This window comes from Mauremys reevesii, linkage group 11 (assembly GCF_016161935.1).
Source record: "Mauremys reevesii isolate NIE-2019 linkage group 11, ASM1616193v1, whole genome shotgun sequence".
In the NCBI taxonomy this organism is placed as follows: domain Eukaryota; kingdom Metazoa; phylum Chordata; order Testudines; family Geoemydidae; genus Mauremys; species Mauremys reevesii.
In genome coordinates this window covers 35,729,472-35,756,183 of record NC_052633.1, presented here as the reverse complement: position 1 = coordinate 35,756,183, position 26,712 = coordinate 35,729,472, and the positions used below count along the sequence as shown (strand labels likewise).

At 41.2% G+C, this 26,712-nt stretch overlaps 1 long non-coding RNA gene across 1 annotated transcript in view; it reads right to left on the bottom strand.

Annotated features, from left to right (window-relative positions):
• Positions 1–629: 629 nt before the first annotated feature.
• LOC120374459 overlaps positions 630–26,712 on the bottom strand; it is a 54,453-nt gene continuing 28,370 nt past the window's right edge. The window contains exons 4-8 of the long non-coding RNA XR_005586113.1: positions 11,898–12,019; positions 11,589–11,738; positions 9,499–9,801; positions 8,416–8,480; positions 630–1,607 (exon numbers count right to left, since the gene is read on the bottom strand). This is a non-coding gene — a long non-coding RNA (uncharacterized LOC120374459). The remainder of the gene's footprint in view (positions 1,608–8,415; positions 8,481–9,498; positions 9,802–11,588; positions 11,739–11,897; positions 12,020–26,712) is intronic.

Below are 26,712 nucleotides of genomic sequence, written 5' to 3'. Positions count from 1 at the left end.
ACATATCCTCAAAGACATTTAGGCACTTATTTTCCATCTTTTTCAGTGGAAGTTAAAAGCCTAAATACATTCAGAGGATTTGGGCCTTAGGTGCGATTGAAAAATTTCAGTCGCAGTACACACACTATTATTTGCTTCTTTGATATTAGTTACAAGTTTCTAACAGGCCATCTTTTTCATGGTAGGAGGAGCTTACTTCCCTTCAGTCCAAGGCAAAGTAGCGCAATCCGTTTTGGAATATGGAGAAAACTAAATTTGCATCATTACTGCCAACTCCAAGCAATCTACCATCATGAGTTAGACCACACACACAAAAAGTCATGCCACACACACAAGATTGACTTAAAATACAATACTTCAACAAAAATGTTTATCTGATTTGAGTCCTTAAGGGACACTTGGACTGCTTTTCCAAACTTTTCTCCATGACCATTAGGATTAGAAATTGACTTTATTTCAAAATAAAAGCTTAAATACTCATTGATTCACATGCCTTCAGGATCTGGAGCTTGAAGAAAAACCCCAAATATCATGAGACTGGTAATAAAATCATGAGCTGGCAACCCTGAAAAGACTGCAATGGACACTCATCATAACCTCAGACAAAGCTTTATTCTTCTATATGTGCCTCATTCCAATGCAAATACACACTTTAAAAAACCCACACAGGACAAAAATCACTTCTAGCCTATCCCACGAGGAGCAGGACAAAACTCCTGCCCCTAACTTTAGGATTGTCTCAACTAATTTAGCCTCTTTTATCTCTGGTCTTGGAATGTCAATAAGCAGATCATTTCTTCAAATGTATTTGTTATTCAGTCTCTCTTCCCTCTACGCACACTTTTTAAAAATTCTGTAAATCATGAACAGTGACTGCAAGAATTCAGGGCTTGTTAGTTAAGCTGCATTGCTTAGTCATAATTGGTCAGAAAAGTCGCATTACATTTTTTTCTGTTCCTTCAATAGATGACTGGAGAAGCGGTTTTGCATTTTAATTTGACACACGAATCATCATCAGATTCCACAACTTTGCAATTAACTCTCCAAGAACATGTGGGCCTGTGTGATTCAATCACTCAAATGTTCATGAAAAACAAGTGCAAAGGGGAATGCACATGATCAACGAATGTATATAAAAATCTGCAAATATTTGCAGATTTTTTCACCTAGCTCTAGTTTACATCTCTCAAAAATTCTTTGTTCTGAGTACATCTTAATTCACTCAGTGCATTTTCAATGTTTGATTTTAAAGGACATTACAGTTCATTCAACAGAAAAGAGTTAGAATTTTGAAAAGGTTCACCACCAAAAGAGCTAAAAATAAAAATAGTACTTCACTAAGTATACATGCAGAGTTCTCATAAGCACAATACTGTTTCACTCATTGATTAGCTGTGTATTAAAGGGATGAACAAACCTCTGATAGAATAGTACAAATATACAAAAGATTAATATCCAACATTTATATGCAAGCAATACATCATTAATGATCATTATGGAGAACTTCCTTAGTTCAAATGAGGTTCCAGAAGACTGGAAGCTTTTCACGGTAGTACTGATATTTATAATGGCCACTCTAGGGAACTGCAGGCCCATCAATTTGACATCTATAATATGCAAGGTAATGGAAATAAGTAGAGGTGAAGTACAGATGTGGACATTGAATTATCCTGGATTTTAAATGGTATGCAGATAATTAGAAATAGCCTTGTATATTTGGATGCACAATGCAACTATAGCTTTGGAAACACTGACTTATTACTTGCAACATATTATCTTGTAGCTTATCACACAGCATGACATGAGGAAATTAAAAGGACATGTGCCATTTTTTGTTTTTAATAATTAAAAAACCAGATATCTAAATTCCATGTTATTAAAAATCACATAGCCATTAGAAAGTTCTGATTGTGGGAACCCAACCATAAATAAGTCTTCCAAGTTGAAGTCGGAGGTTTCATAGAAACATACTAGCAAGATAGATTTTTTGGATTAGTTATTTACAGTTTTCTAAGTATAGTAATAAGATACATACTGTCAAATTATATTTAGGGCAGAACAGACTCCAGTTTTGAGAAGTTATAGAAAAAAAGCAAGTAGTGACAGTGCATTTAATAATTCACCCTATGCAGAATATCAGCACAAGCCCTTCATGACATCAAAATTCTACTTACACTATGAATTCCAAAACCAACCCTAGCCCTGGTTCAACCTTGAACCCCAAACCCTAACCTGAATTTGGATCTAAACACCACCTCTCAGCACATCTCTAGTTTTGAATTTTGGCTGCAAGAAAAAAAAAAGTGGCTGATGAGTGAAAAAAAATTAAGAACTAGTAAGACAGGGTTCTTTGACTGGCTGAAGAACTGACATATGGAAAATCTAATGTATTATTGACAAATGCAGATAGTAGTGACAAAAATAATTAATACCAACACACAAGGAATAGGACTGAAATGGGACCACAAGACTTTGAAAAATACAGCATAGTGCATCATAGATAATGTTGTGAACATGATTTAAAAATATCCAGTAGAATTGCTGAATAAGTACTTAAAACAGTACAAGACAAATCTGGGCAAGATAGAATGAAATTATAGAATTCTGCACTAAGGCCCATGTGCATCAGAATAGTTAGATTTCACTGTGAAAGGTGCGTGGGTGAGGGGGAGGATGATTTGGTAGAACCATCAATAGGTTGTACATCCTGTTTGTAACACTTCCTACACAGTATGCTCACATGGAAAGGAGAGAACAGGGACAAATGATCTCCTATTGTGTGGGGGAATGGAGTAAACATCCTGCATTCAGCCATTCTGGAGTGACTTTGCAGCCATTCCATGGAATGAGTGAGTGGGGATAATTCCTGCTCTGCACACCTCCACTATGTCAGCTCAGCTACTCAGACAAGGCACTGTGATCTCTATCCCCTAAAAAGGCACCATCCACTGTCTGTCCAACCCTAAGGGTGACTCAGCAGTGGCACATTCTAAGCTGAGCAACCTTGCCGGCTTTAACCAATCCTTATACTTTGTCAAGTCAATTCTTCTCATTACACTTTCAAGTGTTAAGAGCCAGCTTCTGCTTTCTTACATCTGCTCAACCTCACTAACTAGAACTTCAAAGGAAAACAGTGACAGTAAAAAGCCTTTTACATACTGAAAAATCAATTCTGTATTACCACAAAATAAGAGACTGTCTTAATGCACCAAGAACAATGAGATTGTGGATGGTACATGTTTATTAATAAAGTGAATGACCCTTCATGAGCCAAATGGCTTTTTTCACACCTCCAAAAACAAAATTTTTTTACTAGTTAGCAAAACCAAATTAGAAAAAAAACATTATGATCTTAAACAAATGGGCAATACCTAATATTGCTAAAAACAACATTAATTTACAGTGATATAAAAAGTTACCAACCCACAAAATCCCTTATAATCTGAATATTTGGGGTGTCATAGAATAAAAAAAGAAATATAGAATAAGGACATCAGGGTTTAGTACTATTAGTGCTGCATGTACTTTAGCAGAAAATGGGGCTAGACTGCTTGAAAAGGTACCTCACTTTAAAAAACAAACAAACAAAAAGAAACAAAAAGTTACATACAAGTAAAGTTAGCAACTTCATTAGCCTTTCAGCACTTTGTATATTTAATTTTTTCAAAGGGTAATATTTTTCTTGGTTGAATCATTCAAATATTTATTTGAAATCTAATCCCTCCAACTCCCACATCCCCCAGTCTGTTCCTCTGGCGGTCCCCGATGTAGCCACCTCCAGAGCATCTCAAATGATAATGGCTGCCTCTACACTCTGGTACTCAGCTTAGGTCCCCTGCCAAACATCATAGTTTTCAGGGGAATGGGGAGTACAGCTACTGGGGTGAGAGGAGAAACCCAAAGAGAAGGGAGCAAGAAAGAAATTGGGTAGGAATGTAACGTAGAGAAATAAAAGAGACAAAATGAATGGGGGGGAGAAGAGACAGATGGCGTCATAGCATGGACAGCACTAGCTCAGCGGGAGATGCTCGTTGGGGTGATTTAATTATGCCGATGAGAGAGCATAGGAAGGCTACATGGGAGACCTTACAGAGGTGCTGCAGTACAACTGTGCCACTGTAAGGTCTCTAGTGTAGACAAACTTTTCCTCTTATTCCTTTGCTTGACTGAGTGAGTATTGCTTCCCCTCACCCTCTTGCTCAGCCTACTTGGATCCTGGTTCTGGGTCTATCATAGGATATGTCTACACTTGGAACTGAGGTGTGATTCCCAACTAAAAGATATACCCACACTAGCTTTCATTAAGTCAGTCTATTAAAGTCATTGAGCTAGTGTATTACAATAGTAGTGTAGCCATGGATGGGTAGCCTGAGCCAATACTGCAAATGTACCCAAATGGTCTAGACGGGTGTGTACTCAGGACAGCTAGGCCCTCCTGCTACCAGCCACTGCCCATGCTACCAGAGCTTCACTACTATTTTTAGTGTGCATCTCAATGACAGCTAGAGTGAGTATGTCTCCTTGAGCTGGGACTCTCATCCGCAGTGCCAAGTAGACAAATCCTTAGAGTCTGCTACTACATTGATGTGTAATAGTATCAGACAACCTGGCTCTGGTGTAGAAAGCAGTCCAACTTTCCAAATATTCTCCCCTGTGAGGAAGTGAGTGGTAAGGAACAGGGAGAAGGCAGCACTTATGACTCAGAATTCCTTCCTGTTGCTGTTTTGAAGTGGAGCCGTTGTGTGCCACCCCTTCATTCCATCTTGGCCGAGCCTAACGGCACAATCTAGCTCTGATGCATCATATCCAAATTATATTACTAACCCTTTTTATTTCTGCATGGTGACAGTGTGTGATTTCATTCTGGATTAAGTCTGGAATTTTATTTTTCTTAAAAAAAAAAAAAAAAAAAGGAACAGAGAAAAAAGAAAAAGGAAGGAAGGTTTCCTCTGAAGCCCTGCCTGTTTATCACCAATTGCCAAGACATGTTACAGTAGCTTGTGAAACGCAGCAGTTCACACTATGGTGTGGGAGTCTAGGCCATTGTGGGAACTTAAGATGGGGCCCCTTTCAGTTTTTGTACAATCCCTGCTCTGGGCAAGAAATCAAAAATAACTTTCAAGTAATCTAAGAAACACAAAAGGTCGCGCAGAATGGCTCCTTCTGATCAAATCCTTCCATGAGGCTTGTGTGGCACAGTAAGCAGAAATACGGATGGTGTACATCTGACTTTTCCCTCTTATATGTATAGCTCACAGCCTGTCAGTTTCAAATTCTCATTTGCCTGTATCTCTGTTACTGTCCCAAGAGATAGACTTTCCAGCAGTGTGATCATCTGTGTATTATTAACTAACCACAGATTAAATCATTACTTGGTGCTTAATTTTATGTAACATTTCTCAGTAGCGTGTACAAAAGAAATGTGTTCGGAGTTTTGTAAATATGTGCCAAGATTAATTGTAAGGTATCATTGGTTTAACAACTCCAAATTTGATTCAGTGCAATAATTTGCTCCAAAAAGTCATCATACAATCTGCAGGTTAAAGGCAGAAGCATAGGAAGGGCCAAAAATTGTCCTTGTATTGTACAAAGGGTCCCATTTACCTCAGTTCTTTAATTTATTTCTTTATCTCCACTGAAGTAAAAAAAAGTTTGCAGAGCTAAGAATTTGTCTCCAATGTGGGCTTTTTTTTAAAAGTTAGGCTTACATTTTACTATGTAGAGTAAAAATACAAGGAAGCAAGATATATTATATATTAGATGTAATTTTGAACTCTATTGAAACTAAACCAAGAACTTATTTCCACGATCTATGTCTAACTCTCCAAAAACATAGTTATTCCATACTGAGTATTCAAGCTGGTTTCATAATAATCCCTAATTGTTTGTGAAGATTTTCCTCACCATTTGAAGAATAAATTAAACATTTCCCTTCAGAGAGTTCTAGTAACATCCCAAGGAGAGAAAACATGTGTCTTTCTTACTAACTTTGTTTAATTGCTGTCAGTGATGATATACAAGAAACAAAACCAAGTAGACACGATTGGCTACATAACGGCTCTGAGGGCCAATAGATTGCTGCAGGGAGAGTGTAGGTTTAGCAGCTGTATTGAAGAAAGGCTGTGGAGCTGCCCCACAACTGGGGCACCACGTTAACCCAGCCCCTTCCCCTGTACAAGGTCCACTTATTCAGGTTCTACGTGGGAGCAGCAAGGGATGGACATTTCACCCTGGATGATCTTTCTCCCCATGATTTGTCCACATAGCTTGCATTAATATAAATGTACATTTTGAATGCACATCAAGGACAGAGTACACCTCTGAATATGGTGTCATGTTAAAACCTGAAGCATAATTCATATAGATAAAATATGCCTGACCAAAACATCTTGAGATCCTGCAATGAAAGCTGCAGCATAGATGAAAGTTACCCACTAGGTCCACCTTCAGTGATAGCAGGAGATGGCTGATCCACTGTAGCTCAGCTCTATCAATGTCTTGCTATCTTAAAACGTTGAATATAAATATTTGACCTAGTTCAATATCACCTAGGAGTGATTAGCAGCTTGTTCTCTAATGCCAGTTCCCAACAAGGTTCTGGGGAAACACTTTTGTATACTTCACTTTCTATGGTATCTAAATGTCATACAACCCTTTGGGTAACAATGATAACAGACAGAACAGTCACTGAGGAATATGCATTGAAAGCTGCATGAAAGTTAATTATCTCTGGGTGCCATCAATAAAGAGTTCAGAAATAGTTACACTGTTAGCCCAGAAACAAGAGCCCATTCCTAGTAACATGAGAAACCACTGGCATTTTGTTCTTTCCCCTCCCCTTCCTTTTTTTTCTCTTAAGAATTTTAAAATTTTGTATCTGAACTTTTTAAAATACAAGCCAGGGAAAGCACAAATGCAATCAAAATATGAACACAGCACTCTTTACAACAAGAACCACAAGTTCTGTACAATAAATAGGGCACATTATGCATGTCTTCAATTAAAATAATAAAGTTAAAAAATGGGGGTGAATAATCTGTTAAATTTTGTGTAAGAGAGGTTGGGGAGGGGCAGGAGTGAGATAGAGAGAGAGAGAGACTGTATGTGTCTATAACAAAGTGGGAGGATTTATGGTTTCCAGGAGAGATACTGATCTTCCAGCCTATTTCTTTGTGATACTGTAATTATTGGCCGCACCCAGCACCTAGCCATGTTAGAAAGAAATAGCTATTTGCCATTCCAAATCATCCTTAACAAATAAAAAGGGGCATGGAGTGAAAAGATACAAAACAATGCCCCCTCCCAGAGTTACCAACTTTCTGACTGCAGAAAACCAAACACCCTTGCCTCACCCCACCCCTTCCCCGAGGCCTCGCCCCCCGCTCACTCTGTCCCCCCTTCCTCCATCGCTCGCTCTCCCTCACCCTCGCTCACTTTCACTGGACTGGCACAGAGGGTTGGAGTGGAGGAGGGGGCTCTGGGCTGGGGCAGGGGGTTGGGGTGTGGGAGGGGGTGCAGGCTCTGGGAAGGAGTTTGGGTGCAAGATGGGGCTCAGGGTTGGGACAGAGGGTTGGGCACAGGAGGGGGTTCAGGGTGCAGACTCCAGACAACTTTTACCTCAAGCAGCTCCCAGAAGCAGCTGGCACATCCCTCTGGCTCATAGGTGCAGGGACAGCCAGGGGGCTCTGCTCACTGCTCCCATCCGCATGCATCACCCCCGCAGTTCCCATGGGTTGTAGTTTCCGGCCAATGGGAGCAGTGGAGTCGACACTTGGGGTGGGTGCATCATGCAGAGTCCCGCTTGCCACCTTTGCACCTAGGAGCCGGAGGGACATGCCAGCCCCTTCTGGGAGCTGCACAGAGCCAGCCACTGCAGCCAACTGAACTTTTAACAGCCCGGTCAGTGGTGCTGACTGGAGCCACAAGGGTCCCTTTTCAACCAGGCATTCCGGTCAAAAACTGGACACCTGGCAACCCTACCTTCCTCCAGCATAATATCCAGTCTAGCTGAGCTGTGATGTGACCATCAAGGAATGGTGCAGTTTCAGTCAGGGGAGAGTTTAGACAAGGAACATCAGTGCTTCTGTAAATTCAGGAGAATCATCTGCCTGCATGTATAATTTCTGTAGTCCACGCATACAGCAGATTGCTCACACTACTGCTGGGTTCTGATTTATGTGCCATCACAGGTTAGCTCAGACTCCTTCTAGGTGATATTGAAGTAGGTTAAGTGGAGAAAATATGCACAGAGAACTCTGAGACACACCCACATAAGGATAAAGGGAAGATAATGGTGTCATACTTTTAGAATATTTATATTCAACATTTTAATAGAAAAGCAAGACATTTATAGAGCTGATTAACAAAGTTACTGCTCTATAAGTGTAGAAGGATGGTGGGGGTAAAATAACTCACCATTTTGGAGAAAGCATCATCCAAGGCAAGATCCATCTCCCTTTCCTCACATGCCTGACATGTACCTATGACAAATATTGATAACATTTATTTCATGCTGGGATCACCCTTCCTGAGCTGGTCCAAAACACGATACACTATCAGCATTCAAGTCCTACGCTATCAGCATTCAAGTCCCATCATTTCAACAGTGATGACAACAAGCAAGCAGCTGACCAATAATGACAAGTTTGAGGCGTAACTAGGGTTACTCTAACAAACAAAAATCAGTTGTGTTATCAAATATTACAGGCCAAATGTTCAAAGAGTTCAGAGTTGGATTTTCACATGTTCAGCACCCATAACTGTAGCTGGAGTCTCAGGAGAGCTCAGCTCCCAAACAAGGGCCAGGCTTTCAAAAGAACTTAGCACCCAACAGCTTCCACTGTGAAACTTACGACCAGGGGTTTTGTTTGTTTGTTTTTAAAAAAACATTCAGATCTCAATGTGCTGGGAGCACTCTTGGAAATGTGTCCACTTATTCTGATGCCTAACTGGGAGCTGAGCTGTTCTGAACATCTTTTATTGTGGGTGCTGACAAAAGGGACAATCTAGTGAGAGTAGGAATGATAGAACCAGGTTGTAATTGCACCTGTCACCTCTGAGTGCCTCCTCGAGTTCAGGTGTAGTGTTGCTGGGGTTCTCTCAGTTGTTCTGGTGACACAATGGTCTGTTGTTGGACATGACCTAGTCCTCTGGCCAGGTCACTGCTCAGTGCATTCCCCTTCCAGGGGTTAACAGAAGAGCCCAGAAAATAGGAAATAAAAACTAATGGCCTTCAAGCCCATCTCCCTGACTCTTTCTGGCACTTGCTGTTCTTGGCTTCTTTTGTTCTTGACCCCTGTTGGTATGTGGAAAGACCATAGGGGCACCCAGCCCAACCCTCTCCTTTGGGTTTCCACCAATGGAGCTTGTTTAGGCAGATAAGTACCGCTTTTTCAATCCCTCCATACTTTCCCTGGGCTGCTCCTATCTTTACTTCATTCGTAGACTCAGATTCATCATCAGCATTTTCACAAGATCTGCAGACTCTGGTGCACTCACCTGAACTTTGTGGTTCCTCATGGCTTCTCCTGGGGCCAGCTACAGAGGCATTTCCTGAAAGCCAGTCTCAGCTCTTCCCTGCAGCAGCTGGATTGTTGTGCTAGTAGTTTTCTCAGGTCTCTTACTTTAGGTCAGTCAGTCAGTCTTATTCTTCAAGCAAGAGTTCCCTCTTTCTTGAGATGAAGTTTGTGTCTCAAGCCTTAGGTTAATCAGCTGCAAGCTCCCTTCAGCTGGATACCTTTCCCAATTAGCCTTCCAATCTGCTGCATTCAGCAGGCCAGCCTTCTCCTGTTAGTGGCTACCCTAGTGTGAGGAAATAGGCAGCCTTTGTGCTAGTCCTCTTCTCCCAACAACTTCTTAACTGGCTGAGTGAGAGAACCTTGCTCCACCCCCACTAAAAGGCTCTTGAAGGTACAGTAACAAGATTCCTTCTCCAACCAGTATTCATTCCCAGGGCTACTTCCTCAAGATCTTTGCCCCTCTTAGGTCTCGCTATATCTTCCATTGGGCCTTTCAAACTCTCAAAGGGCCATGCTAAATGGAGGGGGTAGGCTGACTACCAGGTGCTACTGCCCTTGATGGAAGACTACCTCATCCCAAAGGTCTTTGCCCAACTCATGTTCAGTATAAGCTCGGTCCTAATGTTGCTTGGCTTTCTGACGCAGTATGCTATGGAGTGATGAGGGGAAATAAGGCAGGAGACAGGAGCATCTTGAGCCTGAGAAGTGCCACCCAGTTTGTTTAATATTGATTTTCACAGACAATGGCTAAGGAACAGAAACCATATACATAACGGACATTTGGCTCATTATAGGAAAGAACAATCACCCTTAGAAACTCAGAAGGAAACCCCAAAAGGCACACATCCAAAAACACTGATTTGCCCCAAGTATAGTGTCTCTCTGAAAGTAGAGTGACTTACCTTGTTTTTTAATCTGCCAGTCACCTTGATATCGAGGAACTAAGCAGGAAAGTCGCAGTGACATCCTGTAAGGACTATATATGCTATTCCTCCCTCAATGGGATTTTATTTCTAATTGGGAAATAGGCAGTGGGGCTGGGGAAGAAGGCTACGCTCACTCAGCCCCATCCTCAGCCTTATTTCACTTGCTTTGTGGCACTCTAGTGGCAAAAAGCACGTATTCCCTCAGTACAGAGAGTGCAGCTCTATGTACCCTCTTTTAAATTCCAGCACAGGGGTTTAGATGTGGAAAAGGGGGTATAACCCAGGCACTCCTACACCCACCAGTCACCAGCTTCTGAAACATCCTTTTTGGGCTGTGGACAATCAAGGACAATTGGAGCAGCCCGGAGGCTGCTGAGTTATGGTAGGGACTGACCCACAGGATGGAGAGCCACAACAGTGGCATAATGCTATCTTTCTCCCCCTAGCTACGGCAGATTCTTCTCAGTTACAGCCATTATCTGTCCCCAACACAAGTATATCTTGGGTCTTGAATTGTGTTCTAAAGTAGGAAAGATGTACGTGCATCATTATCTGCTGCAGAAGAGCCTGGACCCTTCACAGAAGAAACCTTTTCTCCAGCTTTGTCTTAAAACCACCACCAGCGGCATCATCCCTGTTGGTTCCTGGGGCAGGGTGGAAGGAGGAAGTGTTCTTTCAACAGTTAGGCCAAGATCCTCGAAGGTGTTTAGGTGCCAAACTCCCATGGGGCTTGAAGATGAGCACTCTGACCTTGAACTGAATTTCATACTCAATGAGGAGACAGTGTAATGGGCATAGTACTGGGGTGAAGTGTTCTTGTCTATCTTTTCCATTTAGCAGACAGATGGCTGTGCTTGGACTAGCTGTGGTTCTGTAGACCCTAGTCAAACAGTATCACCATACGCCAGCCCCGGAATAACAATGACCAGCAAAATGAGGTTTTCCTCCATGTTTTCTCACAAATTCTTTTAATGGAGACACTGTCAGTGTATTACCCTAAAACCAGATGTTTATCACAACTCTTCTACCTGGCACATCCCCTTCCTCCCGCTGGAAGACAAATGAGCCCTTCTGGGATAAACCCAATTTTATATCATTAGGAAGCATCCTCACTGTTTCTGAATGGACCTAGCAAGCAACTTACTTTTCTTTATATGCTTGTAAACTGGTTGCAGTTGTAGGGATGAAATCTGATTGGTAAATTCTGTTCAGCAGGTATAAAAGTCCTTTATTTAGGCTATATTGTTGAAGTGCCTGCCATGAACTCCAAAGCAGCTGTGATTTTAATTGATTCCTAGAAGTGCAATGAAAGTATAGCAGATAAAAAATGACAGAGTTGTTGCTGATGCAAATGAAAATGTTACAGCAAAGCAGCTGGGGAGAGGACTGTAGATGTTTACATTATCCCAACATGCTTACATTGTCTCTTCCACATTTTCCAGCCAAAGCTCACCTGGTTTTGCTGAAGACCTGGGAAGCAGTGAATTGTATGCAGCACCTAATATTTATTCATGCCATTCTCAAGAACATCTTTGCAGCTCTTGCCAAGGTCTGTCACTGAATGTGTTTGTTCAGCTGCATGGCAAAAATATAATACACAGTCATCATTTTTGCTCAGTCACCTACTCAATATTTTTCTTCTCTGATTAAATTAACTCATAAATACTGTGCTTTTCATGCCAGAAAATCTTACTACACTCAGTCAACTGAACATCCATTTGTACATTTTTTTATGTTCCTGGACATTTAGTTACTTCGCTAATAAGTTCTAAAATAATGAAGAAGCCAAATCATCTAATTTACCTGGAACCCTGTAAGTACTAATTATAATTAAAAGAGATTATTTATTCAAGCACATCTTTTTTCACAAGCTAAATCACAGTATTATACGCTAATGAGCTTTAGCAGATTGTGGCACAAATGAATTAAAAGGATACATGTTAGAGGACATGCTTGCCTTCTGTTGAAAGTGGGACATCATTTTAAAACAGAACCAGTTTGACGGATGCAAGGGAACAACAGTGTCTAGGTATATTCAGCTTCGTGCTTTCAGAAATATAGAAGAGCCGTTTTTAACTAAGCTGTGAAATTTTTTAAAATATGTACTAGCAGCTTACTCTCTTGAATTGCCTATTGCACATCTACATGGGCTGTGACTACACTAGTCTTTATTCTCTATAAAATTTCCCACCATGGTTAACATCTGTGCAGCTCCAAAGCTCATAAGAACAGCAGGAGCTATTTGCAGAGCTCTAATTGATTTTTCGGTTTGGTGGCTGAACCAAAAAATATCATTTATGTAAGAACCCCTGGGTCTAGAAGCAGGGGCTGCAGGATGCAAGACAAGCACTCCTTTGGGTCCAAGCAGGGTTGCCACCAAATGGAAATGAGAGGCTAAGCCCTGCAGGAAATCCTTTGCTAAGGGCCACGAGCAACAGCCCTCTGTGACTCCCTATATAAGCCAGGAAGCCATTTATGGGAGTTATCCAAGTAATGCAGACCTCTGGTGTGCTTCTGCCTTAGACCTTACCTCACCGCTTCTTGCTGCGACTCACCCTGATCCCAGACTCCTGCCTCTCAACCCTGATACTGGTTTACTGGCTCCAGTTTCAGACCATTGCTGACCCCGGTTAAAGAGCCTAGCCCAGCCTGACCCTCGCCTCATGCTCTTAATTTGGTAACAGAATCTGACTTTCCAGTTTTGACCTGGCCTGGCTCCAGATTGATCTCTGACCTTCAGCCTCGATACTTAGCAGCTCACACCATACCCCAGGCCACCCATGACCCGGGCCTGACAGATTACTCAGACCACCTCCAAAATTCCTCCTTCTGCCAGTCCCTCAACAGAAGATGGATGGGGCAGGTCCATCTCTCATTTTCCACAGGGTCCCAAACCCTTAGGAATGGGCTGTGTGATTGCAAATGGAGACCCTCACGCTGCAGGCCCAGTTAGCGCAGGCCATGGCTAAAGGGCTGGCCCTGCATGAGCAGCTGGCTCAGTCACAGACCCATACCACACAACTCATGTCAGAAGTACAGGCCCTCCAAGAGCAACCTGAAGATTCGCAAGGAAAGGCAGCTACCCTGAGAGCTCACCCCCTCCTGAGCAGGGGACCACTGCTACCAGAGTGATTCCACAGGGACCTCTGGAAATATCAGGGTTCTCTAAACCAGTGCTTTTCCTTCTGCATCCCTGAACGTATTACAGACCAAGAAAAGGTGAGGCTGGTGATTAGCCTGCTCAAGCAAAAAGTGCTAAATTGGACCTCTCCTCTGTTAGCCCCAAACTGCCCAGTATAATCCAACTGGGATGCTTTCCTGCGAGGATTCTCGATTATCTTTGATGACTCACACCATGACTGCTCAGCAGAGGCTGCTGTCCAGAAGCTGAGGCTAGGGAAAGGGCTGACCACTTCATGTGCTGAAAACTGGTGGCTGATGTTGAGTGGAAAGAGGCAGCACAACTGCACCAGTTCCTGTGGAGTATCCATGCAGAGGTAAAAGACAAGCTACCTAGTGTAGAGAACATTACTCGACTCAAACCCTTCATTTATCTTGTCCTTCATATTAACACCTGGCTGTGCAAGCAAAAGGAGAAGAGAAAGTGAGCCTGATGCCACTATGCCCACATACTGCACCCAAGCCCATGGAACCAAACCTTGAATGAATGCGGGTGGATCTAGGTCACAGATGTCTGTCCTGGGAGGAAAAGGAATGCCGTTGGCAACTTAACCTCTGTTTCTACTGGAGAATGTTGAGAAATTTCCTGTCTATTCAGACCAAAATAGAGAAATGGACAAATCCAAGCCCAGTAAGGGGTACTGCCTGGGCATCACCAGGGCACCCAATCCCTAAGCTTGTTCCTCTGCCTTTGAAAAGAGCCCAGTCCAAACTCCACAGCCTCTCCACATTTACAGATACCACTGCAATTACATGTTCTAGGGAGATTAAGATCAATGCCCCTGCAGTTAGTCAGGGTCAGATCCTACAAATTCCACTTTGGTCCAAACTTTCACCGGACCTGGTAGAAAATAATCAATAGGTCACCCCTGTCATCCAGTCCAGTAACCCAAGAAACTGTTCTTTTAGGGCCAGAATGGGAGAGCACTGTGAGTTACTATACTTCCATCTGATCCACTCTCCACACTGCCCAATAATAATAGCTAGACCCCACAGGCCAAAAATCGTGGTCTGCAGGGTACGAGACAGGTGCTGCTTCCTCTTCGCCAACAGGGGCCCAGGCAGGATTGCCAAAAAGAGAAACTGAGAGGCTAGGCCCTGCAGGAAGTTCTGCCCTGAGGGACATGAGCAACAACAACCCTCTGTGATTCCCTGATTAGCTGGCACTCCCCATATAAACCAGGAAGCCATTTCTGGGAATTGTCTGGAAAACGCAGCCTTCGGTGTGCTTTTAACTCACTCACCGCACCTTACTGAGGCTCTCTTTGATCCCAGACTGCCAGCTCTCAACCTATTTTTGGCTTCCGACCTTGATCCTGGTTTTCTATGTCCAGCTTAAAACCTTTGCTGACACCAGTGAAAGACTTTGGCCAAGCCCAACCCTGATTCTCGCTTCATGCTCTCAGCGTGGTAGCAAAATCTGACTTTGCGGTTTTGACCTGGCCCCAGACTGATCTGACCTTTGCCCCAATATAGAACAGCTTACTCTGTGCCCAGAGGCCAATTTTTTTGTTACATTAGATTTTTAAGTATCAGAGGGGTAGCCGTGTTAGTCTGGAATTAGATTTTTAGGTATTCTTACCTTTTAAAAAAATTTAGCTCAATTTCAAAATAAATCATCATTTAAAAATAAAAAGTCAAATCATTCCATTTCAAAGATGTTGAAACAAACCATTTCAGCTTTTTAATTTTTTTTCCTCCCATTTTTTATTCAGCTGAAATTATTTCCCAAATTCAACCAATTTATGAATAGTTTTGATCATCCGGAAACTTCATTCTTCAGCGACTAAACTTTGCTCCCAGAAAATGTTTGCCCAGCTCTAGTGGGAGCACTACTGTCAATAGGGCTTCCGGTGAGCAATGACATTTTAAGCACCATGTCACCTGACTGTGCTCAGAGCAGTACAACATGAGATGGTGTTTAGAATGTCATTGGCTTCTTGTCTACACTCACATTCCCACCCCTGCTACCACTGGAAGAACAGAGCTGGTGATGGAATCATAGGACTGGAAGGAACCTCGAGAGGTCATCTAGCCCAGGCCCTTGCACTCATGGCCGGACTAAGTAGTAACATTGTACACAAAGTCTGATAATAGCATTGAACATTCTTTAGACTTAGTTATTTGTTGTCATCCACACATGCATGTATTTCTGACAGTGACACAAAGAAATGCCTGTGCACTAATCCCATTTTTTGGGGAGGATGGGGAAGCAGATGTCGTGAATTTTATGTATGAAATTAGTTCTTTTGAAAAATGCCAGCGTGAGCTCGCGAGAATGACGTCCTTTCTTCAGCACTAATACAGATACAACACAGACAGCAGTTGTACAAGTTTCTCCTACGCTGCCCCATCAATACACTGCGACCCAAACCTAAAGGGCTGAGTGGATCATCCAGGATTGCCATTTAATCCTTGGTCATTCTGCTGAGACTTCCAATAAAGTAGCTGCAACCAAACCTCAAAACTTTCAAGGCATTTTGTTTTCCCCTGGCACCGTCTGGCCAGCACTAACCTATCTGTGGTCCTGGTGAGGGAGGAGTGATTGCAATTTCCATCATGCCGAAAGCCTTGAATACAAGCACTTACTTCTCTCTCTGCTTTCTCCCATTTAAAAGGTCAATTTTTCTCCAAGACACCTATCAATGATTGTTCTCAGTTTAAAAGACCCAACTCAGATTGTCTCAAACAAAAGTGAATTTATTGTCCAATTATTTAAGTAGAGAGAAGTCATGAAATAAAAGCACCAGTAAAATATATGCTAGCCTAGATCACTACTCTGAAAAGTTCCGATAAGCAGGACTATATCTAACACTAGAGAACATTCTTCACAATAGCTGATGACCTTACATTGTAGAAATATCTTTGCTATGAAGCAATAGTAAAGCTCTGTCACTTCTCAATTCATTATTCCACCTCCCAAAAAAGTGCTTAGTGCCTTTATGGGAACAAAAGAGGTTAAAATACAGGAAAGTCAGGGGTGAAGTGGGAAAGAGTACAGCTCCTGCTCTGCAAAAAGCAGTGGGGAGCTCCCCCTACTCTCCCTGGCTTGAGTAACCAATGTTCCCCCACTGCCCCATCTTCAGAGCCACTCAGATGCACAGGCAAAAGGACCCTGGGCTCCCCACTTGAGAGGGCCCCCAAAATGATGGAGGAGTGGCTGGGCCAAATTTGAGTGAGAGGTGGTGTGCCCTGGCTTTAACAAGTAGATTTCAGATTTTTCAGAGGAGAACCTGATCATAGAATTTCTATGCTGTGGTTCTAATAGTTATAGCATTTAAATTATCCTGTTAGTCCATAGCTGTGGAAAGGCTGGTGTATGTATGTGGAACCCTAAACTTTCATTTACAAACTATTTGAAACATTTTGGAATGCATCAGCCGAGGAAGGGGACCAGCATTTTGCAAATACCATAAGGGCATTAAATTTGAATTTGCCAAAGAAAGAACCAATTAACCATTTTTACTTGCCTTGTAGCTGTTATTTTTTATTATTTTACTTTTTTTATTCTTCCTGAAGAGGAATTATTTCTAACTATGTTTTGTATTTAACCGTGGAGTTTGAGCCACAGGAAGAGCCAGGTTGGTATAAAAACCTTGGCAGGTTTGTGGTCCTTTCTGATGATTACCTAATGCATTTGTGTCATGTGCCTTCCTTGTGTGAAAACACACTGAGGAAATGTGTAAATGCAGTGAATTGTTCCCAACTCTTTTATTCACCTTTCAGTATGCTAGTTCCTTCCCTTGGCATTGATATCATTATGCATTTGTCAAAGATAGACTGTCACTTTCGTGCTTCTATTATGTGCAAGATTTGGCAGCACATTTTGCCTTTGGGATTTGCTTATATCCTTTGTATGTTATTGTACTGCTCTGGCATTCAGTAAATTCAGTACACCCATTTCTTTGATGTTCATTCCAGCCCCTAAATGTGGAAACAATGACTAAAATTTTGGATCAAAGCATCCCTTAGATGGAAGGCAACATAGTTCTGTGATAATTTATGAAAACAGAATGTAATCCCATAGCTAAATTTTAGTCCAATAATTCTTTATGAACAGTTCTAACTTCCCTGTACTGATAAACGTGCATGGAAGTTAAAAGGGGGTTGGGGGGCTGAGGGGTTCAGGTCAAAGAGAGAGCCTAGCTTGAGAAACTACTGATGTGAAACTTCTGGTGATTTCTAAATATAGAGAAGAGCAAACAGTTATTTTCCTATTTTGAATTGATTTCTGGGCATCAAGCACATTCCTGTTCCTCACTGTAATAGCAAAACACATAGAGTAGATAAAGACAGGGTGCTGCATTCTTGCAATGGGCCCTACATTTGTTTCACTGTCTGGGAAAACCCAATTATATTACATGAAAATTGTTCCTATAGTTTAAAAAAATTAAGTAAAAGGAGATTTGGATGCGTTCATAGTTTTGCAAATTATTATAGCTAGCAAAATTTAAACTATTTTTTGAATCGGCCTAGCCAACCATTCACTGCTCTTAAGTCTCTTTCCTCTCTCTTCATTTGTGTGGATGAAGGTGTACAGAATAATTAAGATATTAGATCATTGCAAGATTTCCAGTTTAAGTGGGGGCAAATATTTAAAAACCGTGTCTTAATAAGAGGTCTCCCCCATTTTGCTTTTAGAAATGTGTGACAGGACAACTACAAAGGTATAACAGTATTAAAGACATATATTTCCATTTTTACTAATGTGTGCAAGAGACACAAGCTTTTACACTTTCCATCTTGCTATAAGAATTTCTCATTATCACACAATTTGTTTTAGTAATTACACAGCGGACAACTATGCTTAAGACCCCTAAACTGTCATTTTCAAATTGTGGTCTTTAAGAGGTAAGTTTTTTACTGCCAGATATATGCAACAGTGCCATCTAGTGGCTGCTTAGATTACTCACATGTGTACATAAGGAATACTGCAGACATTACAATTTAAAATATAAAATAAAATAAAAATGCTCTTTTTAAAGGCTCTAACCTGGATTCAAATCAAATGTTAACTAAAGTTCAAGAATAGCAGTGAGTTGTTGCAAAATCCTGTATCCACTTTTTCTACCACATTTTAACATTACAAATCAGGCTTTAGGTTCCTATGTGTAATGTGTGGGGTCGAGGAGGTGATCTGCCATATGGACAGAAGAATGACACTCTTGGTATATTATACTTTTACAAAATTCAAAATTGCATATGCCCATAGAAATAATCCAGGGCTCTGGAATTTGACCTCTCATTTTAAGTCTCTGTGACTAATCTGGAGACTAATTGAAATTTAGGTCTTCTGGTTTAGGACGCTAAAATCCCACCCCTTCCTTGTCTTCTGAGGCAATGAGGCCTTTTCAAATGATAATAACAACACTTTGCACTACCATAGTGCTTTTGATTATACGATTTGAAAGCTCTTATTATTGCACAATATACAAACACAGATACACAGAGAGAGAGAGATTCAATGACAGAGACCAGACACATGCTTTCTGGAGTACTATATAGAAATAAGTTACCATTATTATCATATCTTATTTATTAGGATCCTTGAGTGCTCACAATTGCTTTACAAAAGGTGTAAGAACAAAACATATGCTATAAAATTGCACTCAGATTACTTCCCATGCACGAAGGGTAATTTTGGTGGTATCAAAAACAAACAATCGAAGGCATTTAATTAGTTAAGTCTCACACAACAGCCCTGTGAGACATGTAAATATCATTATACCCACTTAAAAGATGGAAAAAGTAAAGCACAGAAAAAGGTAAGTGACTTGCCCAAAGCCATGCAGCGAGTTAGCAATGCAGCCAAGGAATAGATCAGGTAGTCCAGACCTGTAGCACTCTACACAGACAACTACCCCACACGTGAGGTGTGGGAGGGACTGACAAAAAAGGTCACTGCCCTATCTTTCAGGACATGAAAAGGACATTTTAATGTATGAGAGGAAAGAAACATTTCAGCTCATCTTTTAGGAGGTGTTTTCAGTCTGATAGCATTTGAATTGTAAGATCTTCCCCTTTCCTCCCCAAAGTGGCTCCATTGGATTTTATTTTAAAAGAACGGTGCATGAGAATTGCCTTGCTGGATCAGAGCAGCAGCCCATCTAGCCCAGTATCCGGTTGCCAGTGGTGACCAGTGTCGCATACTTCAGAGGAAGGTGCAAACACCCCCACCCCCCGCAATAGGTATTCTCCCCGCACTCTTACTTGCCCCAGGGAATGTTTCCTCCTAGCCTTGGAGAGTTTGGCTAAATGGAATCAAGGTTTCTCCAGAGCTCCACTGAGATCTCAGTAGAAGACGTTTGTATTTATACAGCTGCATACAGTGGCTGCACAATATGGAATTATACCAGTTTAAGTGCCATTGCTGTTAGATTGCCTTCTTCAGGACTGATTTGATCTCAAAGAAACAACCATATCTGGATCTCTCATAAACTTGTGCTGAGAAAACCAATCCAATCCCAAATGTTCAGAGCCTAAAGCTGCACTTCGCATGCTCTGTAATGCCTACATAATATGAACATCACAGGAAGTCTTGTGATTTAGGCCTCCCTTCAGCCAAGCACTTAAACACATACATGATTTTAAGCATGAGACTAATCCCATTGAAATGAATGGGACTAGGCATGTGTTTAAAGTTATATACCTGCTTAAACGCTTTGCTAAATTGGGAACTCAATGGCAATCGGATATAGGCATTTCTGTGCCTATGATACACATAACTGAATTCTAGTTTCTATTTTGGGGGGTCTCTAACATAAAGAGAGACCCCAAAAATAGAAACTAAAATTCAATTCATCACTCCTTGGCTCACACAACATCTCCAGTCACTGCATTTGTGGCTTGGCATGAGCAAGAACTGAAGGCTACAGAGCTCATTCTTCCTGCACGCTAATAAATCAATCGCATTCCCACCAAGAGGAGCTGCACATGTGTAGGGAGAGGAGAACAGAGCTCAACACTTTAAACCTTATTCAGAATAAGTTACCATTATTGCAGCTCTCTTTTTTCCTCCAGGAGTAGGAGGAGGAGGCCTCTGTATTCCTGAAGGAGTCCTGAAAGTCTTCTAGTTTTCTTACTTCTGTCTCTCCTCCCCTCTCTTGAAGTCATGTGTTGTGGCCACCATCCTCCACACTGAGGCAGGCTGGATGGGGTTCCCTTTGGAGCCTTGCCATGCAGTGCCAGACCCAGCTAGAGAGATTGTTGCTGAGCCACGCAAGATAGTCTCTCCCCTAGGCGTTGAGTCCTGCTGCCTCATCCGAGCTACTAGCTCCTGCCACCCAGAGGAGCAACAGACTGGGGCTAGAAATCAGTGCTCATATTTTCCTCATAAAATTCCAAATTGCAGGCATGTTCTTGTGACTTATGAAGATTTCTTCAGCCTGACATATAACAAGCCCATAGCAGTTGGTGTGTGTTTTCTTACACCCTACAGATAACCATGTATTTTGTTATATTGGGTAATCTAATAATCCATTAATTTTTTAGGGATATTTTATACTTCCAGCAATATTTTGATGGAAACACACACAATAAACCTGTCTGGCCAAATCCAGACCTTACAACACAGCTGAAGAATTTGTTTTACAAGCTTTCTATCATTTTTACATGGTCAATTGGCTGTTTTTTGTATCCCAGAACATATCAGAGCATCCGTAGGAAAAATATAAATTCTATTAAATGGTGGCAGGGTTTCTGATTTACTGACAGTTGCTTGTTTGAGTTTTCAGAACAATATTTAGCTATAGGACCAATGTATTAGGCATATTCTTAAAGGTAAATAACTGCAGCCAATAAAAGTTCAGCCCATAAAGGGTCCCATCTTCTAGCAGTTTTCTGCACTGAGAATTACTACCAGCATAATCATGGCTCCCTGCACACTAATATTTCCTCTGATACAGTATGATCAATGTTGTGGAAAAACATTTATTATATTTCTTCTAGCTACTTAAAGGCATTACTGAATTATGAGCATCGCAAAATGAATCCACTGTGCATTTTTTCTTTATGTGACGTTTTTACAATCTTCATTTTCTGCTTTGCAGCCACTGAGCTACAGTGATCACACTATCTCCCCTCTTATAACTGCCACAGGGGCCAGGAACTCCTTTCTGCCTGATTGCATTCAAAATGCACTTCATATGATAACATTCATTCTGCGTTGGGCCCTTAGTTAAAAGGAGAAGTTATGAAAGAAATTAAACAACCCGTGTGGTTTTTGTTTTCTTCGTAACAGTCCCTAACATCCTAACTGAACAAACGTGATAGACTTGGAAAAGGACAAGGAGATATTATTATTTTATTGAACTGTTCCTAAAATAACTAATAGACTTGAAAGCGATGCCAATTTTTTTTCCTGACAGTTTTGACATTTAACAGTTTTAACACTTCACTTATTTTGGGTCAAATCCTCACTTCATTGGGAGTTTGTCTGAGCAAAGAAATGAGTAAAAGTTGAGTAAAGACTTCGAGACTTGACTCTACAGTATTTAACACACTGTATTTAAAGTTGCAGAGGATGGCCCAGTTGGAGAAATATTAAAAACCCTTGTGGTAAAGAATCAATTAAAACACGGGGCAAAAGCTAATAGGCAAACTGGAATCGTGTTTTCCTTTTGGAGGGAGAATCCATATGGCCTCTTGTCAGAAAATAATCCAAGACGGCAAATATGTTTTTCTTCATAAGGCTAAAGGAATTGCTTATTTCCGCTAACTTTTCCCCTTTAGATTCAATGGTAATTTGCAGCCAAATCAAAGTATTTAATGGAAGGAGAGTGTGAGGCAAGAGAGGGATGTTTGATAATTTTTAGTAGTAGAACCCATGATTTATGACCTAGAGCTCCAGCCAACTTTATTACAAAAATGACTTCACCTATAATAACCTTATTCAGGGCTCTCTGGAGGATGATGTAGTACTGAACAGCATTAGAATATAACTGGTATTCACAAGCAGGTCTCATGCTCAATTCCCCAATCTTCTCCCCCCACATACACACACATCCTCTGTTCCCTCCTTCACCTGCTGCTGGAAGTAGGATTACAATGCTACTTCTCTCTGTTCTCCTGTGGGGACTGGCCAGGGCCTGTCATTTATCATAATCTAACATGGAAAGGTTCTTCCTGTATTTCTGTCATTCCTTTTCCCTCACCTCCTTCCCTGAGGGACAGCCCAACTTTTAGAGTGACCCTCTTCGGTAACTCATCGAGTTCTGGAGATTTGCTAATTACCCCTTTGCTGTGTACTATAACAGATGATGTTGGGCATTCAGGCACAGTCTCCAGAGCACAACACAATCTACCAACTAGCCCCTCTGTCTTATTAAACGACGGTGTCAGTTTCCAGCAATTGTTTTAAATTCAGATCTGTGTGTGGCTTGTGGGGACTGTGTGTCCATTTGCATTAAAGCAGGTTTCTATCTTTAAACTGTCTAGCTATAAATTTACTAAAGACAAATTAGCAATCTCACTAAATATCATTAAAATACAATTTCACGTGATGGAAACAGCCAATGTAATGTGTTCAGTAGCAGCAGGTTAGCAGTGACAGCCCACATCTAGCAGTGCTACTGTCACACAGGAAACGTGAACTAATGAATAGAGATGACATTTGATTTGGGGTGGAGGGATGCTGGCTGCATTGCTTGTAAAGATCCTCATTGTCAGCCATCACCAGGCATCCTCAGGGATGAGGCTGAAAATGACAAAAAGCATTCCTTCTGGCACACTGGGAGTGTGAAAATGAACCAGGAGTTGGCATTGAAGATAGGGCAATCAACAACACACAAATAGTACATTATATTGTTTAAGTAGCAGAGTTCATTTTCCCTCAAAAAATAATACTATTGTATTATACAAGAGATATAAGACTGGCTGTTGGCCAGATTTCAAAGCATAGTTAAACCATGATCTCATTTATGTATAGTCTTTACAGGCAACAGTAATATATGTATGAGTGACTGCTATATTTAGGAATGACAAGATGGGCATTATTAATAGCTTAATTGACATTAATGCAATTACCCCTATCCTTATTACAGGCTGCAGAATTACTGGGAAACTACTGGCTGAGGCCTTATTTTCCCTAGAGCTACCCAAGGATATGACATTTTATTCCATGCCAGCTCTAGGCTTTGACATTAGATACTTAGCTATAGAATCATTCCAGTAAATCATTATAAATGCATTATAATAAAGATGTTATGAGCTATCAGATATTAACCCCCAGTCCCTAAAGAGAGATAAATAGTCTGGTTGCAAGATTCCAGCTTTTATTTTGTCAGAAATAAGCTTTTGCCAACAACTAATGAATTTGAAAATGTTATGCTGATAATTAAACAATGCATTTTACTATCTCCTATGGGACTGAAGCTATTCACACCCAAACAAATAAAAATGTTCATAGAACATGAAGGGCTAAATTTTCAGGCAGCTTCAACCCAGCCTTCTACTCCAGACATGCACAATTTGCATGTATACTCATTTATGCATATAGTTAGTTTATTTGCACATGCAAAGGTACTCATTAGGTACGTGATTACTGGCACACAAAAATGCCTGCTTACAAGTGCAACTTCAGTCATTACACTCACAAATGGGCTCATGCACAATTGTGTATGTGCAAAATTTAGATGCCAATTTTTGAAAAATCTGACCCACAAAACTGAAGAAAGGCACAAACGTTGTCATTACCTGATAAGACAGGAATGTCAGCTGTCCATCCCAGGCCCAAGAAGTCAAAATGAATGCAAGTTTCAGACTAAGAGCTAAATTTTCATGAACACCAAAGCGCTGAACATAGGCGACCGGGGTAGCCAAGTTGGTGTTAATCCATCTTTTGTCCCTCAAGTCTACAGGAAGCCAGGGGCTAGTTCAGTCTCCAGCACATTTACAATAGCCTGAGGAACTGAATTATTATTATAATTTATTATTTGTATTGCAGCAATGCCTAGGAGCCTCACTCATGGACCGAGGCTATGCATGGTACACAAAACAAAAAGATGATTCCTGCCTGAAGATCTTACAATCTAAAGGCTTGTCTATACTTACAATGCTACAGTGACGCTGCTGTAGTGACTCAGTGTAGACACTACCTACACCAACAGGATGATTCTCCCATTGGCAAAGGGAATCCACCTCCCCAAAAGGCACTAGCTAGGGCAATGGAAGAATTTTTCCTTTGACCTAGCGCTGCCTACAGGGGAACTTAGTTTATCTTAACTACACTGCTCGGGGTGTGGATTTTTCACACCCTTGACCAATTTAGTTAAATTGACCTAATTTTCTAGTGTAAACCAGGCCTAAGTATAAGAAAACAGGTGGATGCAGACGGGCATGTGGCAACACTGAGACAATACTGGGCATCATGAAAAGCTGCTGTCATAGCACACCAGCTGCTTAACCAAATTAGTCCCTTAGAGCTACATTTTCAAAGAAGTATCAGAGGAGTAGCCATGTTAGTCTGGATCTGTAAAAGCAACAAAGAGAACTGTTAGTCCATAAGGTGCCTCAGGACTCTTTGCTGATTTTCAAAGAAGGTTATCTATGGTGCTACTTCAAAAACTTACCAGGGGGAGGGATAGCTCAGTAGTTTGAGCATTGGCCTGCTAAACCTAAGGTTGTGAGTTCAGCCCTTGAGGGGGCCATTTAAGGAACTGGAATAAAAATCTGTCTGGGGATTGGTCCTGCTTTGAGCAGAAGGTTGGACTAGATGACCTCCTGAGGTCCCATCCAACCCTGATATTCTATGAAATGCCCATGCAGTGAGTTGATTTCTACATGCTAGTGCCTGTTGTAACATACAAATATGATACTGGCATGTACCAGTTTTGCATCTGTAGCTTGGCCAACAATTCTATTTTAGGTGTACAGTGACTTTGTTTTTTATTTGTTTCTTCTGTGGAGAAGCTGTACCATGCACCACTGGTCTCAGGAATCTTTGTCCACTACAGCTGAATAGACTAGTAGTATTTTCTAACCCCAAAAAGAGAACATATAGAATTGGAGGATCTCTTAAATCTTTGGGGAAAATCTGGGACCATTAATTCACTAAGGACATGGGCCAGCTATGCCTACCACAGACCTGTCACATTCCACTAAACAAACTCAGAAACACCACAACTATGAACAGTCTCACCAGAATGTCCCTCTGTACACCATCTACTCAGCTGAAGCCAGTTGGTGTGGTGGTTGTGTTGGATTGTTGGTTTATTAAATTAAACACTCAAACCCACATTCCTCTATGACTTCTGTGACTTCCATTTCCAGATACAGATATATGGATTGTTTATGTATATACAAATAATATATCAATTATATATATATATGGGCATAGGAGAGGTCACAAAAGCTTCATAGTATTCGTTCTTTGCTTGTTATTTCTTTACAGTATCTTGAATAGACATAGGTCATGACAAACTTTTAGAACCACGTTTCATTATGGATTGCGATTGTGGTTTTAGAGACTTGTTATAGGAGGTGACTAAGAATACATTCAGCTTGGATTACGCCTAAAAGAGCTGTCTTTTGTGTCACTGACTGCTCAGCTCTGCTAGTCTGTTAGTTTTCAGGGCAGAGTTCACAGGCTCTTATCTGTAGTGGTTATGCTTTCTAACACTGCCAAATTCTCAAACCAAACAACTCCCTTAATAAAAGAGTGAATTAAGAATGAAGCTTTAGCCTTAACCCTGCATTTCTTATCTTGGGAAGTCTTAAGGCAGACACATCATTACACTTCAGCTTCTCTGCAACAAACATGGTGCTGGCATCTAATGAAAATATTTACTAGGAGGGCTTTTTCTTTGCCAAAGTAAAATCCAAGACAGATAAAGGTCTAGGGGAGTACAGTGCCCTCTAGTAAGTCATCCTGTAATTTGAATATATATTCATGCTCAAGATAATGGTTAAGTACTTGTGCAATAAAGACTCAAATTAGAAAGGAGACTCACATTTTTAGCAGTGAGAGTGATTAACCATTGGAACAAACTACCAAGGGAAGCGTTGTCTTCAGCTCAGGATTGGATGCCTTTCTGGAAGAAATGCTTTAGTCAAATACAAGTTATTGGGACCAAACCAAGGATAACTGGGTG